The following is a 5,508-nucleotide window of genomic DNA, read 5'->3' on the forward strand; positions in this document are numbered from 1 at the left end:
AACAGGAGTGAAAATACTCTTTTTTGCTGTCAATTTGCAGGATTGTGCCCCTGGGTAACCCAGAAGGCAAGAACATTTTGAGATGGCTCCAGGCAAAGCATCGTATTGCTGTGATCTGTGCTCTAAGGGGAGGGATAGAAGGAAGGACATGACCCCTCTTCAGAGCACTAGTGCCAGCCAGTAGTGGTTCTCAGTCCTGCCTGAACATCAGACTTGCCTGGCAATCTTTAAAATACAGATGGGGAGGCCATTCTGACCTAAGTAGTCTGGGCTGGGATTCAGGCAGTAGGACTTGAACAAAGCTTTCCAGAGGATTCTAATGGGAAGCCAATGTTGAGAACCACCGAGACCGAACCAAAGAGAAGAAGAAGGACCAGGTAGTTTCCTCTAGTTTAGTGACTTTAAAGTCTGGTCCCCAGACCAGCAACGTAAACATCACCTGGGAACAAGAAATGCACCCTCTCAACCCCACCTCAGATCACTGAATCAGACAGTCTGGGGTGGGACTCATCAATCGTATTTTAAGCCCTTGGAATGATTCTGGTGTATAGTCAGGTGTGAGAACCACTGTTCTTGAAACAGACGATTCACTGAAAAAGAAGTACAAATAGTCAATAAACCAATGAAAAAGCACTCAACCTCACATTTAGGGGAGTAAAAACGGAAACAACAAGGTGATGCAGTTTTCATCTTTCAGAGTGGTAAAAGTTTAAAAGATCGAAAGTAGTCTAGTGATAGGAGGCTGGAAAGAGAGATCTTCCTGTAGAGGCCAGAAGCATAAACCAATACATCTTTTTTTTTTTTTTTTTTAGGGCCACACCCATGGCACATGGAAGTTCCCAGTCTAGTAGGGGTCAAATTGGAGCTGCAGCTGCTGACCTACACCACAGTCACAGCAACCTGGGATCTGAGCCACATCTGTGACCTACACCACAGCTCAGAGCAATGCCAGATCCTTAACCTGCTGAGCGAGGCCAAGGATCAAACCCGTGGCCTCATGATGTTAGTTGGGTTTGTTACCACTGAGCCATGATGGGAACTCCGCAGTACATCTTAGGGGAGTTTGGTGATTGAATTTAAATTTTAAAATAAGCATATCTCATGCCCAAGCAATTTCTCATCTCAGCCTCTCCACTAGAGAAACACTCGAATCAGTGCATAAACAGACATATACGAAGATAGTCACCGTGCTGTTGTTGGCAGTGGGGAAAAGCTGGAAACAACCTAAATGTTCATCAACAGAGGAATGTCTAGGACCCGAGCACAGCTCCTGTGGAATACTATGCAACAGGTGTAAAGGACGGGTGGCCCTTTATGTCCACATGTGGAGCTCACCCTGAGACACTTTAGAACAAACACAAAGGCAAGTTGCAGAGATGTATATAAAATATGGTACCATTTAAGTTAGGAAAAGCATGAGCAAATGCTCTCAGTTTTCTCTGTGATTGCATAATTATGAAAATGCATAGAAAAGTAAAATAATTATTGCCTCCATAGGGGAAAAAAGCAAGGGGAATAGATCTGGGGTGGAAATGTGAAAGAGACTTCCAAGTTATCTACAGTTTTTAAATTTCTTATAAGATTTTTGTATGCAAGTACCTCTTGACCAATGGAAAACAGTTTTTGAGAGTGAACTGCTATGAATGGAAACAATATACTAATTCAGTGGTTCTCAATCATTTTTTGGTCATGACTTCTGAGAACTTGTTGAAAGTCTCCCCTGCCCCCCACTCCCCTGCCAAATTCCACAAAGACACAAAAGTTTTTAATTTTAGGGAATTTCTAGATACCCCAAAGCCCACCCATAGACCCCTCAGGCTGAGTGTTTCTGGCCTGTATGACCTTTCAGGATCCTGCATTAGTGTTCTACTCTGGGCTTCATGACCCCTCTCGTTGTGCTTGTCTCCAAGGAGTCATAATGTCTGACAGCTATTTTTATGAGTGTCAGCAGCTCTTCTTTGGCAGATTGAATTTCCCCAGAAGGTAGATTTTCGCTGACATCTTAATACTTGGAAGGGAGCAAGCGGGTGATCCTTGAGGAGGGAGTGAGTAAAGCATATGGTTTCTGCGCTGCAAACAGAAGCTGATCTGTGTCAGAGAAGCTTCAAGTGCGATGCATTTGCTCTGGGGTATCATCAGGTTCTTTTTTAAGCTCTGCAGTGTCATTCTCCCCTCACACGCACAGACCCTTTCTTAGTGCTTTCCACTTGGCTGTAAAAATAGATTTTGTTTTTCACTTTTATGTTTTTATAAAGAAAAAGGGGCCAGGAAAGGGGGTATCTTTTTACTCCTAAAATTTTAATCAATTTTGCTTCCACTATTTCAAAGTGGTTGCAGAATGGAAGTTTTTATCCCCCCCCCCCCTTTTTTTTTAATGCCCTTTAAACTGTTAAATGGCAGAGTCGGTTCTCATCAAAGTCAGCTCCTTGTAACCTGTGAAGTCCAGGAGCTGCCAGGAGATGTATTCCTCAGGTACCAAGTCTGATCCTAAATGTTCTGTGCACACCTTTGCCGTGAGTCCCCCACACCAGTTCTCTGGGGGAGCACTTTGAACCTCCTCTCTGCCCACACAACCTCCCCCTCGCCCCGCACACCGGGGCAGGTCTGGGAGAGCCCTGGAGAAGCTGGCTTGGATGGGTTTGTTCATCCTTTCTCCAGCTTCCTGTTGCTTTGCTTGCATTCCCAGTAGGAAGTGAGAGGTCTGAACGCTGTACACAATTTTCTGACATTTGGATGATCATTTAAAACAACAACAGCAGCAAACTATGTGCTTTATTCAGGAGGGATGCAACTGAACATCCGTGGGTCTTTTAAATGGAGGAAGGAGCTGTAGCTGCATCGAAGTGTCTCCATGGGCTGGTCTGACCTGTGTTTTCAGGCTCACCGCTTGCTTCTATGAACTCTTGGGTCCAGCCACGCTTTTAAAAACCCCTTCCTGCCTCTGAGTCTTTGCTCCTGCCCTGCTGACCCTCCCTCACATGGCCCCAGACACGTCTGCCTTCGCTTTATTCATCATGACCCAGGTCCGAATCTAAGCTCTTGATAGCTTTGCAGATGAGGCCAGACGGCCCTTCTGCTTCTCCTTTGAGTGTTTACAAAACCCCCTCTCGTCCACTCACAAGGTACCGCTCTGTGGAATGTGTGTTGTGTTATAGCTGCCGCTCAACCCATGTGGGTAGAGCACTTACTGCCCACCAGGCTCCTTAGGTTTCAGTAAGAACAAGATTCTCTTCTCTTGGAGCTTGTATTCACTTGTGTGAAACAGAATTAACAAGTACAGGGGAAATGCAGTCATTTCAAAAGGCGAAGCAAGCGAAGCAAGGTGAGGTGCCATGTGACGGAGCAGGAGAGGGGTGAGGTCCCTCGAGATGCTCGGGGAGGGCTTCTGTGAGGAGAAAGCATTTGAGTTGAAATCTGCATGATCAAGGCACCAGCCATGCAGAAATCAGAGCAAGAGCATTAGGTAAGGAACCTAGATGTGGAGGCCTGGAGGCAGGGAGGCGCTTAGCACGTGGGTGATCTTTCTAGAAAAGGTTTTTTGTAAGAGGACTCTATGCCCCCTGCAGCACCTAGCGCGTAACGGGGCAGTCAGCTGCTAGTCAGTCATCTCCTTGAGGGTAGATCCCATGCCAGCCTCGGCCTCACCTTCCATGACTAGTGCAGCAGTTGGCGCACACCCGACACTCGAACTGATGAGGGATGGGCAGCCGCTTGTTGAGTGACTGAACGACTTATCTCTGGTCCGATGGCAGTTTTGCAACAAAGCCAGGATGGACCACAGAGCTCCTTTACTTCCTAAATGTTGGTCTGTGCTGAGCCAGCTCCCTTGCGCTCCCTGTCTCTGGGGTTTAGGGTCACCCTGCAGTCGGTAATTAAGAACAGGGCACTTGCTTTTTTGTGGGAGCAACATCGTACACACGAGTGAGATCTCATATACCAACTGTTTGGGACTTTTGGAAGCTGTTCAACGAATCCAGGCAGTTCCCACGGCATGGCTCAGCAGGTGCGAAGCCAGAAGTCACTGTGTATTAAGCTTTACCCCAGTAGCGGTGGGAAAGCACCATGACTGGTTCCTGCACTCGCCCCTGTAGGATTCCAAAGCTGGCACCTCTTTTAAGCTTTTGGAATGTGGACAAGGCATTCCACCGTGTTAGCAGGGCACGCTTACCTTCCATGCTGCTCAGTTTATTGTTGTAGTAATTCCAGAGCTCTGTCTGGCCCTCCTCCTGCATTCTCTCATGGGGAAGCCTACACGCTTCAATCATTCAGGGTAATCCCTAGTGGAGACATGTTTTTAGCACATGGAGGACACTGTGCCTTCGTAGAAGTGATATTGTAATAAGCTACAGTTTTCAGGAGCATCAGATCTAAGAAAGAATATAATCCAAAGCTTTGTTAAAATAATGAGCCTCCATAATACCTCCTCCTCTCAAATGACAATAAAACCTCAACAGTTGAAACTACAGGCCTATGTCAGCATTTGGGATAAGCATAGTGCATAAACTACTCTAAATGTCTATTGAAATGGCCAGGTGTAATTTATTCTTCCAGGGTTCTGCTTGTCAGTGTTACTAGGTGGGATTATCAAATGGTAGAGACAGTGGCCGCTTGTTCAACGAGGGCCATGGTGAAGCACCTTGACGCTCTTCTTCCCATGACATCAAGACACACCAAGTCCACCCTACCAAGGGGGCAGATAATTTCTAAACAGCAAAAAGTAGGTGCTTTGGAAATGAAATTTCCTAGAGAGAATTCTTAGCCATCTCCTATTTGCATACTTACTCCACTGCTATTGCCATAGCCATGGCAGTCCAGACCTGAATACAGGTACAGAGGCCAGCCGTGTGCTCGCAGCTTGTCCTGGGATTCATGAGCCGGGCTAAGCTTTCTCTGTGCACCACCCCAGGTAGCCTGGGCTGAGGGTTCTCCTTCTCACCATTCAGCCTGAAATAGCAGGTCCAGCACTGACCTGGTGTAGTGGTCAGAGTTTCTTGTTGTAGGACTGCTGGTATATACCGGACGAGGGTGGGAAGAAGAGACTGGGGAGGAACAGCAGGGTCCCTGCTCCTGGCTTAGCCTTTTTACCTCCTCACAATTTCTATCGAAGGGGGCAGTGCCTGGGATACACTTTGAGCTTAGACAGACCCGCGGTAGGACTGGATCTCATCATTTGACACCCTGTCTTGCAAATTGAATTAGGGGCCAGTTTGGCAGCTCAGTTCCCCCAGTGTTCCCTGCTGCACAAGTCACATCTCCAAAGCATCATCCAGCCTCTAACCTTAGAGGTCTCTGCCTCCCAGGACCAGAGTCCAGAGAGCTTGCAGGCCAGCCAAGCAGAGTGCCCAGTGTAAGCACAGTCCAGGGCCTCTGATGGATATAGAGCCCAGTTTAGAATGAGCTGGAAAGACCCTCTTATCGGCATGGGGGCACATCATGAAAGATGATTATTTGTCACATAATTACAATAAAACTTATTTCTATCTGGTTACTTTTTTTTTTCTTTTTCAG

This window comes from Sus scrofa, chromosome 12, assembly GCF_054392235.1.
Source record: "Sus scrofa isolate SSC_HxYL_T2T_F1_AM1 chromosome 12, Sscrofa_HxYL_maternal_Yorkshire_Landrace_v2.0, whole genome shotgun sequence".
NCBI classification, from domain to species: Eukaryota; Metazoa; Chordata; class Mammalia; order Artiodactyla; family Suidae; genus Sus; species Sus scrofa.